Source organism: Seriola aureovittata, chromosome 20 (assembly GCF_021018895.1).
Source record: "Seriola aureovittata isolate HTS-2021-v1 ecotype China chromosome 20, ASM2101889v1, whole genome shotgun sequence".
NCBI classification, from domain to species: domain Eukaryota; kingdom Metazoa; phylum Chordata; class Actinopteri; order Carangiformes; family Carangidae; genus Seriola; species Seriola aureovittata.
The window spans coordinates 5,978,813-5,992,389 of record NC_079383.1 but is presented as its reverse complement, the minus strand read 5'-3'; the positions used below and the strand labels follow the sequence as shown (position 1 = coordinate 5,992,389).

General features: G+C 38.2%; 1 protein-coding gene across 3 annotated transcripts in view; it reads left to right on the top strand.

Annotated features, from left to right (window-relative positions):
• Positions 1-8,228: 8,228 nt before the first annotated feature.
• Positions 8,229-13,577, top strand: part of LOC130161504 (NEDD4-like E3 ubiquitin-protein ligase WWP1) — a 32,162-nt gene continuing 26,813 nt past the window's right edge. For 2 of the 3 annotated variants that reach the window (XM_056364845.1, XM_056364846.1), the window contains exon 1: positions 8,230-8,409. The gene's annotated coding sequence lies outside the window, so the exon portion shown is untranslated. Of the gene's footprint in view, positions 8,410-13,577 lie in introns of all 3 variants that reach the window. The other variant, XM_056364848.1, reaches the window with a different exon arrangement.

Genomic DNA, 13,577 nt, shown 5'->3' with positions numbered 1-13,577 from the left:
CCATCCAAAAAACTTCAACGCCAACGCTGCACTTTCTTGGGTCCTCACCAAAACACCTGTGAAGCTTGAAGTTGATCGAATGAGCAGTTGTTGAGAAAATATAAAAATACAGACGGACAAATTCCTCCATTTACAGTTAGATATCATATGGACTAAACTCCTCACTGGTGAGGAACCAAGACCACTAATACAGTTAAATCTTGTGACTTTTCAGCTGCCATTACATCATGATGTAATGCATTGGGGTGTATTGATTTATAACCTGTAACATTTAGAGCCACTCAAGTCATCAAACTGAGGACAGTTTGTCATGGCAACACATGGTTGCCATGGTGATTCAGTTTCACCCTCAGTTGACTATCATCCTTGTTCCTTTGCTGAGGAACTGATGAGCTCATTTCTTATACACATATTTCATCACTGAAGATAAGGCACCATGGGAAGGCAATGTATTGTTTTGCATCATACACTAACTGCAGGTAACTTCCCTTTGGGCCAAGGGAGTTTACACATGTCCCAGGAGCAAGTTCAATTGATGGATGAGTTTGGTAATTACGTTAGATGGTGGATCACTCACTGTTGATTTAGTTTGACAGGTAGTGTTTGTTAGTTAGTATACAGATTCATGCACAGAACATTTTGCACCCCAGAGCTCATTTCCTTCATATTTCACATATGGCCCTGCATATATAATTTATCATGGAGCTCTAAAGGACCTCTGGTGTGTCAAGCATGTCTAATCTTGGTGAACCCACTGATTTCAGGATTCACATGGGCTGAAGGTTGCACCACCTTGTGCCACATGAGAATTAATTGGGACTCATTTCCAGTAATGATTCATTTTCCTTCGTTTTCCATTCCTTTTTGGACCATCACTGTCACCAAAGATTTCACAGGCTACACATACGATGTTTGCAGACCTGCCAATTACCAAGACGTATTTGTTCAGTACGATAATCTTCATCCACACATTCCTCACATTTCATTCATTTTTGTATTAGGTGTAGGAATTCCCTGGTATTGAACTACATATACTCTGTGTCACAAAACTCAGATTCAAAGTCTGAGACTACTGACTGTCCAGTAACTCCATTCGTCAAAGCAAACTCCAATGAACGTTATACTTTTTAAAGATACACATTTGTTTTCCTTGAAGTTGGCATCTCTCTCTATCTCTATCTCTCTCTCTCTCTCTCTCTCTATCTGCGTTAATGAGTTGTAAAAAGTGAGGTAAATGTATACCCTCTATAATGCAGTCCAATACAATAACAAAAGATATGACCTTGAAAAGAACAATATTGTTAACAGCTCTCTGACTTGCTCAAGTAAAACTGAATATCATCAAGTATTTATTGCATCCCTATATTGGATTGTATCAGATTGCATAGGTGGTTATGTCCCTATGTCCACCATATGTTGGCTACAGATGATCCTGATGTTAATGTTTGGGACACAAAGGCTTGGAAAAGCACTTTATTTTTTTGCAATTTATTTTTGCTGGTTTTAGTGTATCTGGATGTCCCCATTTTATGTCTTTATAACTCTGTATTTCATTAATGTCTGACATGGTCCTTATTACTGAATTGAGTTTTGGGCTTGCTCATAAATTCATAGTGGTTGTAAATATGAGTTTTAGGAAAAAATATTTAATCAAAGACATGTTGAGTATTCAGAAAAATGTACAATGTTAATGATATGAGTAGAGCACACAGCATGCACTGACAGAATTATGTCCACTTTATGTAGAGACAAGGATATTTTTATTTACCTGGTGTCTCAGATGAGTCAGTGATGAGTCAGCGTTGTTTTTTCATGGCAGGACATGCTTGTTCAGAGAGGTTTAATGAGGCTCCACGTGACATTTGTTCTTGAGAAGAAAGCACAGGTCTAAAAAAGTTTTATAAGATGTAATAATCTGTCCAGATCCTCGTAGTCAGTGTTGTCCTGGAAGTCATGGACTTTGACGAGTACTGCTAGAGGAATAAAATAATGTGCAAATCATGCCAATGATTTGTCTTCAGGAATATCCTGATCCCAGAAAAAAACATTTTCAATGTATTTTATACTTAATGGTACTGAATCATGGAGTCTAATGCAGAGCATGGGAGAGAGTTGGGGAATGTCAGTAGAGCCTCCAGTGTCACTTTTCTGCTTGGCAATAAATGTATGGTACTTACCACCAGAGAATTACTGCACCACTGATTTCAAACAGATTCATATGCTGACTTCATTTACCATACTTTTCAAGTATATTTTGTATACACAGACTTACAATATATATATATATATATATATATACAATATACGTATACAAAGACTACTGAGGTAAATAAAATGTTTTTGTGATATGCATAGAATTACTCTCTCTGTTGTAAAGAGTAGGTTCCATTTAAACACAGGATGACAGAAATCCACTTCACAATTTAATTACGTCGGAGTGAGCTCAACATAACACTGCAGCTTTGGATACATTATTAGTCAAATAGATGTGACACAATAATACATTCACATCACTGCACATATAACAACAAGGTGAACTACTACACCTATAAATCATTTGCAAGTATTGAAAAAAAGCGTTTATATTAGTGTAGCGTCCTCTGCTGGTCTACACACTTGCAAGCAAACACACACACACACACACACACACACACACACACACACACACACACACACACACACACACACACACACACACACACACACACACACACAAACATACACACACACAAACACTAGTTATACAATTTAAAACGTTTTGCAAGACAAGGCTGCATTGAAGTCGTGTGTGATCAGATTGATGTTGTATAAAATATGATAAAACTACTCTGTCTGACTTATTTTCACATTGTTCATCAGAAAGTCACTGACCAATATAATTACCAGATTACTATATTACTATTACCACAATTACTATAACTGTTGACTATAATAGGCACCAATGAGTTGTTCGTGAAATGTCATAGACCACTCATTAAAACTTGACATAAAGGCCTATTATTGCAGACTGTTTTCAAAAACACAGTCCAGTCTTAGGCCTACCTTTCTGAATATAGTCATGAGACCTGTTAATAGCTCTATTTGGGACTTGAATGTGTCCTGATTTAAGTCCAGGATGCAATTACATGTCGAAGTGAAAAACATAATACTCAACTGACGACAAAAATTGGGTTTTGTCTTCTGCTTGATTTGTGAAGCAGCATGAATAACTTATGCCTTGATATTTTCATTGTATTTTCATTGTAGTGTACCACAGATGTTTATTCATTATGTTGTTTTTTGTTGGGTTTTTTTCCCCACCAGTGGCTGGAAAGTGTTCTATTCTTTGTATTTTTTGCTTGTATAAAATACTGAGGTTTACACTGTTGTTCTGTGAATGTGTCATATCCTGCTATTCTCCCTTGCTTATGTTTTTTCTTGTGTGTGTCACTCAGTCATTCAGTGTTTCCTGTTTTATTTCACTTCACTTCCTGCTCTTACGTGCTTCCTGTCTGCGTGGATGTCTGTCCTGCCTTGATTAGTTTCACCTGACCCCTCATTATTCTTTCCTCCCTATTGTATGTAGTCTGTGTGTTCCCTCTTCGCCAGTTCATCTTTGTACCCAGTGTAAAGCATTCCAGTAATTTCCCCTGTGTTTAGTGACCCATTGTTGTTCATCTTGTCTCCGCTACTTTTCCTGATCTTAGGCCTATACTATGAAGCAGGATTTCAGGTTATCAAGGTAACTTCAGGTTTAACTAACTAACTGTCAATCCTATGATAGTGGTTCACTTCTTACCAGGGTAAATCACCATAGTAACTTACGCTGAAGTCCTAACTTGCTCCAACACAGGTGAACTTCAGAGGTTCAGATCAAAACCTGTCAACAGCCCAACAACTAACCAATCAGATACCTGGTATACCTGACTCATCATTCCTACAGGATCCTAAAGTGAACAAAAGAGTTGACAATTAAGTGAAGTGATGATGAGCAGCAGTACATATTTTTATAATTTTTTTTTTTTTTATATGTTTTGCTGTTCCAGACCTTGCATGTGTTTTAAAACAGAGCTTCTAACAAACAACTATCACAGCTTCATTTGACATGAACACAGATTCTTTAATTGGACAGTATTCGTGGCAGTGATGATGCTTTTACTCTCTTCTTTATCACTGAAGCTCAGAATAACATGAGGAGACTCTGGAAGAACTTGAAATAAAAGCTAAACCCTTTTATGTGTTTTATTAGAAAAATGATCCTCACACTTAAATATTTCTCATGATTAAAAATGAATATTTCAGTCAGATTGACCTCATCAGTCATGAATTACTTCTCTCTCCACTCCACTGCAGAAACAGTCTGACATTAACTTTAACAGTTTTATCTGCATCACATGTTCATAACAGTTTGTTCATCAGACAAAATAAAAAAAATACTCAGTAAGAAACTTAATGAGGATGCATGCACTCTAACTTTAATAATTACAAATTATTTCTAGTGTTTCTTTTTATTCTATGTGATCATAGTCACCTTGTTAAATATCATTTTTGGATGTCAATATTAACATATTTACCTACAGATATCACTGTTTCTCCTCATATTAAGTACTTTATTCATGTTTCTGATAATGTTGCTCAAAATAATTTCTATACTTGTAGGTAATAAATTCATTGACATTCATTGTTGATAAGAAGTTAAAAGGAAACTCAACAATTGTTGCACAGTAAAGAAGTCAGAGCTGAAACACACTGTGCTCATATTTAACAATTTAAACTAAATAAAGGAGAACATCTAATTGATTTGAGTGCAAACTTGTTTTGTGCTTTGGACTTCTACAGTTACATGTCAACATTTCAATGTCAGTGTTTGTAACTTTAGAATATTAGTTCAGAATGTAATTTAAGTGTCACAAAGAAAATCTAAAAAAATCTAAAGCATGAAATACAGATTTTATGTTTTCCACCAGCAATAACTTAAGAGTTTTACTGCCCTGCTGCACAAAACAATAATACCGTGTGGATACCAACCCACTCATGGTAGAGGACTAGTTTGTGGGATTTAGTGGCATCTAGTGGTGAGGTTTCAGATTGCAACCAACTTACCTGGCCTGGGAGCCATGTAAAAAAATTTAAAGTATAAAATAGTAATGCTTGGCTGAATACTTGATGGTTATTATTTACTGAGAGATGTAGTAGTAGTAGTAGTATTAGTATGCCCCGCTAATCAACATTTTTCATCTTGCATTAGTCCACAGTTGTAACTGAGGGCCCTTGCATATTTTACATTGCCCTGTGTGACTTGTGTTTTGAGTGTAAAGGGCTGCCTGATTCTGTTTAATGCTCTCTTGTGGGACATTTCTAGTGCTCCTAGGGACCCCCTGGTGCCCTTTATTTACTTAATGTACTAATGCATTGGCCCTGTTCTGCAACCGACTGAATATCGTTCCGTTCATAACCACATTTAGGAGAATCTACAGTGGCCTCCAGGTAATGTAAAAACATGAAAGGCCCTCTCTATAGCCAAGGTTTAGTTTGTCCTCTCTGGGCTGAGAATTAGAACTGGGTTTTCAACTCAACGCTGCCCATTGTGTCCCCACAATGTTCTTTTGAGTTTTCACCCCAGGAGGGTCAAATGCAGATAGTGAGTGCACCTTTTCAAAAAGCCAATGACAATATCCCCTATGTGATAGCTCTGGCCTTGAGCCTGTGGGACGGCCTAGGGCAGTGATATTTGCTCCCATCCTCTATAAATCAAAATGTGATTAGAGATTAGAGCTAATTCCCTTGCCATTTTCAAAACAAACACAAGCAGCAGTGGGGGCTTCAGGCCTTCTGTTCTGCTTATGAAGTCCCAACCAATGAGTGAGCCATCAAAGCTGTTCTCTGCCTAGAGACAACAACAACAAAAAAGAAAAATCTCATTGAATAACTATATTTTCATGGTTTTCTCAAGCAAATGTAATAGAAAATAATGCCAAAATTAGGACTAGAAGAGAAAAATTAAATGAAAGAGATAGTCCCTGACGCTTCCCCACTGCAGTAGCTACAAGGCGGGCTCTGTGGATGAAGACCTGGTCCCTATGTAGATATGAAAGATTCATTATAAGCTAATGAAAACAAAATTATTCTTAGTTGTAGGTGATTAGACACAAATGAAAACATAATTATGAACATTATTATTCCATTCCTGCCAATAGATCTCCCAAAATCCAACACACTGGTTCTTTAATATTATTGCTGATCAATATTATTGACTTGTTCAGTTGAGGGACTTGTGTTTTTATCATTTCGACTTTTAAAACTTGTGCAAACCCTGTTTATTCTGATGTTCAAAGACACCCTGTTTGATAATTAATTGCAAATGGATTTGGGCCACTATATACAAAGTTAAAAGACATCTGGTCAGAGTAAAAATCAGTTTGTTAGCAATTATATACAATAGAGCTGGGGTAGACAAGAGAAATGTACAAACTTTCCCATAATCTATAAATATACTCCATCCTAAAAAAAATGAAATTTTTTTAAAGTATATTTTTTTGGGGCTTTTTATGCCTTTATTTGACAGGACAGTAGAGAGACAGGAAATGGGGAGGCAGAGAGGGGGTATGACATGCAGTAAAGACCATCCAATGCAGGACTCGAACCGGGGCCAACTGCAGCGAGGACTGTAGACTCTACACATGGGACACCTGCTTAGACCACTACGCCACACGACGCATTAACATATCATATGATAATGTGGCTAGTATTGAATTGGGTTTGCTTTCATTTGTCCTCTTTGTTAAGCACACTCATGCCCTTTTATTCACAGAGAGTGAATCTATTTTCATACATACATAATGGTTGAAGAAATCAACCAGAAGACCTGAAATATCAAATCAGATTATCAGATTAAGTTTAAATGTCTTTTAAATTGTCACACTATATTCTGTTATTAAAAGGGGCATATTGAAAGAAAATTATGTATAATGAGTGGCCGAAGCTTCCCATAAATTTTTTCCAGTCTGGTTTCATCTATTGGTCTCTACAGTGAGTCTGCTCTCAACCTCAGTCAAAAATCTCGGTCAGTTATTTACAGATGGATTATTTATTTAATACACACAAGCTTTAGCTGAAATGAAAGACATGTCATTTGGAAATGAAAGAAAGGCCAAAAATTCATAACCCTAAGCTATAATAACAACTTGTCCTGTGGTTTTGGCCCTGTACCCGACAGATTATTTGTATAAACCTTGAAGTAAACTATGGATTTCAAACCTGTTTACTTACTCACAATGATCCTAGTTTATACTACTGAGGTATGTACCTAAGAATCATGAACTGACATATGCCAGACCACAACATCAGTCTCTAAATCAACAGAGAAGAGCAGCTAGTGCCTATTAGTGATACCTCTGTGTGATGTGCCCATTTAATAAATGCAGTGTAAGAATGGCGGTTTGACTGCAAGTCATTCTGCAATCTTTCATAGAAAATAAACCAGTAACTACTTGTGACCCCTCAGCATAGGGGATTGCCTTATGTGTGGAAATGAGTTGTGAGCAATTAAACCAATTTAATCACTGGCATGAATTTAACAGCCAGAAGAGGTAATATTATTACCAACAGTATTTCATAATAAGAAAATCCAAAATCAGTGGAAACAGGTCAGATAATAACTATAAATATACATTTTGGTAACAAAGTATTTGTTCTCTTTTTTGTTTTCATCTTGTGACCATTCAGATTTATTTGTAGACCCTTTTGGTTCCTGGCCCCCAGGCTGGGAACCACTGTAACATTCAAACATAAACCACAATTTGTGAAGTGAAATGAAACAGGCCTTTCAGTAAGACAACATATTAAAATGAGCAAAATCACTGCAGTAGAAACTAAAATAATGAATTAGTCTATTGTAAAAAAAAAAAAAAGAAAAAAAGAAAAGAAAAAAGAGGAATTTGAGAAATAAGGAAATAGGAAAATAAACACAAACACACACTAACAATTGAGGAGAAAAGCTCAGTGTCATTGTTTCGGCGGTATAAAAAAAATAACTGTTATTATGAGACTCTGAATTTACAGCCGATATGCAAAGGCCTGGTCTAATTCTCCATTGTCCAAACTATCTCAACAGCGATGTAGTGCAGTAACAACATTATATATAATCAGTGATCACTGTTATGATCAGTGTTTTCGTAATAATAGGCTGTTGTTAGCATATGTGTAAAGTGTCGACTGGGGGCTAACTCCTATCCCGTGTTATTACACAGCAGTATTTGGGGTGGCGCGCCTGTCGCCCGACTGTTCGCTGGTCGGAGGCTTCTGCACAGAGATGGCAAGAGAACCGTAGCAGACTGTAGGGCCTATCCGGTTGGGTATTCTACCGACAACCGTAACGTTAGAGAGGCGCAGAGCCAGAGAGAATAGGAAAGGAGCTGGACAACGGGCAAGGTAAAACACGGCTGTTTATGTGACTTAAACCACTAACGTTACCGACGGCTGTCTTATCATGTCAGAATGAATTCATGGCAAGTCTGTCTTCACATGAGCCAAACTGTTTGACTAGCTCTGTGATGGCGGACAACTAGCACAGCTGCTAAGTAGCTAAGTTAGTTAGCACACCGGCTAGCTGGCAGCAGTTGGATAATAGCTAACTTGGCTAAGTTTGTAACGTCAGCTGGCAAAACTAACCATGTCGGGGACGAAACCAACACACTGAGAGTTTCATTTGTGTGCAGACATTACCATCTGGTTAGCCAGCTGGATATCGTAACGGTAGTTAGGACAGGCAGCTAACGTAAGCTAGTTACGCCAACAATAACACGAAACAGGGGTTCTCTTTAGCTAACTGGCTAGTTTATTGGTGGCTCAGCTATCTGATTTTAGCTTTGGTTGCATACTAATGCCAGTACATGGCTAAATGTCGTTAGCCAGCTTTATGTGACAGATGCTGCTCCTATGCAAACACAAGTTTACCAAACATGGGGTAAGATTTTAGACGGTTACTACCCGAAGGCCAGTAGTTAACTGGCTAACTCTGTTAACTTAGTGTTTAGTTCATGAGCTAACGTTAGCATGTCAGTGGATTATCCAAAGTCAGCCAGTGTGCGTTAATCGTGTACGAGTTTGTGTTTTTATGATCAGTGTTTTCGTTTAAAATAACAGGCTGTTGTTAGCATATGGCCTAAGGATAGTTTGAAAGTGTGAGCAGTCTACTCCTTTATTGTTCAACAACCCATGGTCTTGTTTACTGAATTTTGTCATCTGAAGAGGAAAAGAAAATCATTGGTCACCTTTTAACTTTTAGAGGTGTTGACATGTCAGGTCTATAAGGTGATTCTCTGGTCACGCACAACTCAGGTCTGAGTTAAGACGCAGGTAAACATGGGCCTGTCATGAGGCAGGCACACTGCTATTTAATGCAGCATTGCTACAACATATCAGTAGCGACCCTTTTATAAATACTGGACGGGAACAATATAACACATGAACTGTCACAGTCCCTGACTGGCAAAAGTACAGTTTTGAGCACAGTGTGCCACAGGAGTAACCTAGTTAACATGGACTCAGCTAACACCTGATGGGTATGCCTATCAATTATGACTAGGCCCAATTGTCTTACATTCCCCTATTTTATGGATATACTGAGAGAAATGGTCAAACAGGACTTTGTTTTAGTGGCTGTTGAAGGTTCTCTGTACACTCTTGCTTATTGTATTTAAGGACCATTGAGTGTCCTGGTTTGGCAGCTCAGGCAGTCACATACTGTACACAATGCATTCACAAAGTATTCAGACCCCTTCACTTTTTTCACATCTTGTTATGTTGCAGCCTCATGCAGAAATTGTTTAAATTCATTTTTCCCCTAAATCTACATTCAATATCCCACAATGACAAAGCCCAAACAGAATTTAAGAAATTTTAGAAAATTTATTGAAAAGGAAAAACTGAAATATTACATTGGCATCACACCCTTCCCTCAGTACTTTAGCAGCGATAACAGCCTCGATTCATCTTGGGAATGACACGACAAGCTTTGCACATTTGGATTTTCTGCCAGTCTTCTCTGCAGATCCTCTCAGGCTATCTCAGGTTGGAAAGGGACCATTGTTGTACAGACATTTTCAGGTCTCTCCAGAGATGTTTGATTGGGTTCAAGTCAGAGCTCTGGCTGGGCACTCAAGGACATTGACAGAGTTGTCCTCAAGCCACAACTGTGTCGTCTTGGCTGTATGCTTAGGGTAATTTTCCTGTTGGAAGGTGAATCTTTGGCCCAGTCTGAGGTTCTGAGTTCTCTGGACCAGGTTTTCATGAGGGATATCTCTGTACTTTGCTCCGTTCAGCTTTCCCTCAACCCTGACCAGTCTTCCTGTCCCTGCTGCTAAAAAGCAGCCCACAGCATGAAGCTGCCATCACCATGCATCATCGCTAGGACAGGTCATGAGGGGTGCCTTGTTTCCTTCAGACATGATGCTTAGAATTGAGGCCAAACAGTTCAATCTTAGATTCATCAGACCAGAGAATCTTGTTACTCAGTGTGAGCCCTTTTTGATATTTTGCAAACTCCTTTCATGTGTCTTCACCGAGCAGAAGCTTCCATCTCCTTCTGGAAGTTTCTCCGTCTCCACACGGGATCTCTAGTGCTCAGCCAGAGTGACTGGAAGTTTCTCCGTCTCCACACGGGATCTCTAGTGCTCAGCCAGAGTGACCATCAGGTTCTTGGTCACCTCTCCTACCAAAGCCCTTCTCCCCTGATTAGTCAGTTTGCCCGGGCAGCCAGTTCTAGGAAGAGTCCTGCTTGTTCCACACTTCTTCCATTGAAGAATTATGAGACCACTGTGCTCTTTGGAACCTTCAATGCATGGTTTTTGCGCTGATATGTGTTGTCTGTATTCCTTTCCAAATCATGTCAAATCAGCTGAATTTACCACAGGTGGACTCCAATCAAGGTGTAGAAACATCTCAAAGATGATCAAGAGAAATGGGAGGCAACTGAACCAAAAATGCTTAGCACAGCGTCTGAGTAATTATGTCAATGTGATATTTCACTTTTTCCTTTTTAAATTAATTTGAAAAAAAAAGTGAAATTATGTTTTTTCTTTGTCATTATGGGATATTGAGAGTCAATTGATGAGGAAAATCATTGAATGATTTTAGCATGAGGCTGCAACATAACAAAATGTGAAAAAGGTGAAGGGGACCGGACCAATTTCACAGTACAAGTGCACAGTATATTGATGCCACACTGGGAGGGAGCTACTTATAAGACGCAGCAACTTTTGCTGGCTGGCTCTGAAATATACTATGTTTGTGTAGTCTCTCAGTCTTTCTCTCTCTCTCTGTCTCTCGCACACTGACCTTTGAACAGCAAGAAAGCAGCTGTGGGGAAAGCAGGAGTAGTAGCGTGCCACCACTGTGTGAAGCTAATGTGTCATGCCAACATAAATAAAAGTTGTGAGATTTAAAAACAGCTCCTAATTGTTGTTGAGATGAAGGGGAGCTGGGTTAAAGTTTGCTTTTCACTTGAACTTTAAAGAGCTGTGCTGTTTTTTTGGAAATTGGAAGCACTTTGGCTAAATTTAGGGTAGACTGCTGCAGAGGGACCTTATGTGGTCTATGGAATGATCAAAAGCTTGTCCTCCTGGGATTATAAAATTGACTTTTACTTTTCCCCCCAATTTTGTGGGCCTTGGGTGTGTGCTTGAAGGGGAGTTCAATCCCCCTGGAGACCTGACCTCCCCAGTGCAGCTACCCTAATATTGTGTATGTGTTCATTTTAAATTGGTATATGTGTGTGAAATTAGAGAACCTTAATACTCTTTGTATGAGCCCAGGTTTGAAGGTCTGTCAACAACCTTTCTCCAAAGAAGCTTTGGCATTATGCAGAGACATAAACACAGTGGCAGTGAGATGAGTGCTAACTGTTTTGTAAGCAAATCTACCCATATAGCACCACTGCTGGCTTCTACAGGCTGACCAGCACAATTGACAGGATAAGCAACCAGTCAAACAGAAGGATAAAAGGAAAACTGAAGCGAATCTGCGACGCAAGGTTAAATATTATTGTGCAGGTTGCTCTTTTTAACTCGGAGTTGTTTTTCTCACCAGGGCATGTGATGATCCTACGTATTTAATGTTCATTATCTTTTGGAACTGTAGCAATTGAAATTCTCCATCTAGGGCAAACCGGCATTTTAGAAAACTGTATTTAGACCTCCATGCATATTGATAGAAAGCCAAGGGCCTTTTGATTCAGATCAATTCTACAACAAACAATTATCTTCATTTTAGATTAATCTGCTAATCACTTAAATAAATACCATAAATTGTTTAATCAATAAAATATCAGAAAATGGTGAAAAATCAAATGCTCAGTTTCAGTCACCATTGAAACTGTAAATAACCACCTTTTTACAAACCAGTGTATTTTTTGGCAGTTTGTGTTACTGAAACATTTGATCGATTATTAAGATAATTGGTAATTGATTTTCTTTTTATAATTTAATAAACTAAGTGACAAATATTGCAGCTCTTATCCAGACATGCTGTTGCTTGTTTGTAGATCCTGTTTTACTTTGCGGAAAAAATCGATTTCTCATAGGTCCTTATTAAATCAGATTTTATTTAACCTGGCATGAAGAGGTCTAACTAGGAAATGGGAATGCCTGGCCTGTCCATTAAGTCAAATTACATTAGAGGAAAAATTGCTCTTTCAGACCACATACAGTACGTATTGCAACAAAGAGCTGCTGATGAGCTGATGACTTGACCTTTGATGATAATGTTGCTGGTAGTTGTTGGGGCTCACCGTGCTTAGGCTGTATGAGGTAGTGCATTTTAACATATCTGCATTACTTAATGGATACTGACTTTTGCAGGGAGTTGTTATTGTGACTAATGTGCTGACAGTGGTTAAGTTTCCTGAAGTCTTTCATACATAAATGTATCACATCCTTTGTCTCTGCACTGTTGACTTGTCTTATCAGACAAGGGAGTTAAAATGTCTGGGGTTCTGTCTGGCCTCTTTTAGAATAGTGGTAGTTCAAATATTATGAAGATTGTATTAAGTATTATAACTCGCTCTTAGGTATTTCTAATTTTGTTGTCAACATTCTGGGACTCTTGATTAATATGTTTGTTTCTGGCAAATTAAAGAATTTATGTTTGTTTTCTTTTTTCAATATGTGTGTTTTTAAGCATCAAGCTGTTCATTAAATTATGCCACAGAGTCTGCTGGTCAGTTAGCGCCTACATTCATGCTTAAATTAAATTTAATGACTTTATTGGGGATGCCCCAAGCTGATCTGCCTGATCAATATTTACAAAATGAACTACATTAAGAAATAGTTTTAAGACACTCATCATTAATTGAGAGCTGTGATTCAGTCTGTATTTCTTAAAGCAAAGCTACTCAATTATTTTTCTTAGATTGGTTTTAATGTGCTCAAAGTGTGCAGGTTTTAGCTCTTACAGACTGCAAGAAAATGAAAAACATTATATTGGCAATGATTGGGATCAAAGCGTGAAGGACGTCCCTAGTGTGCAGCACACTTGAGTTGTATGTTGATTGTGGGAATACTCTGTAGCACCCAGAGGAAATCCACATTGACACAGACTGA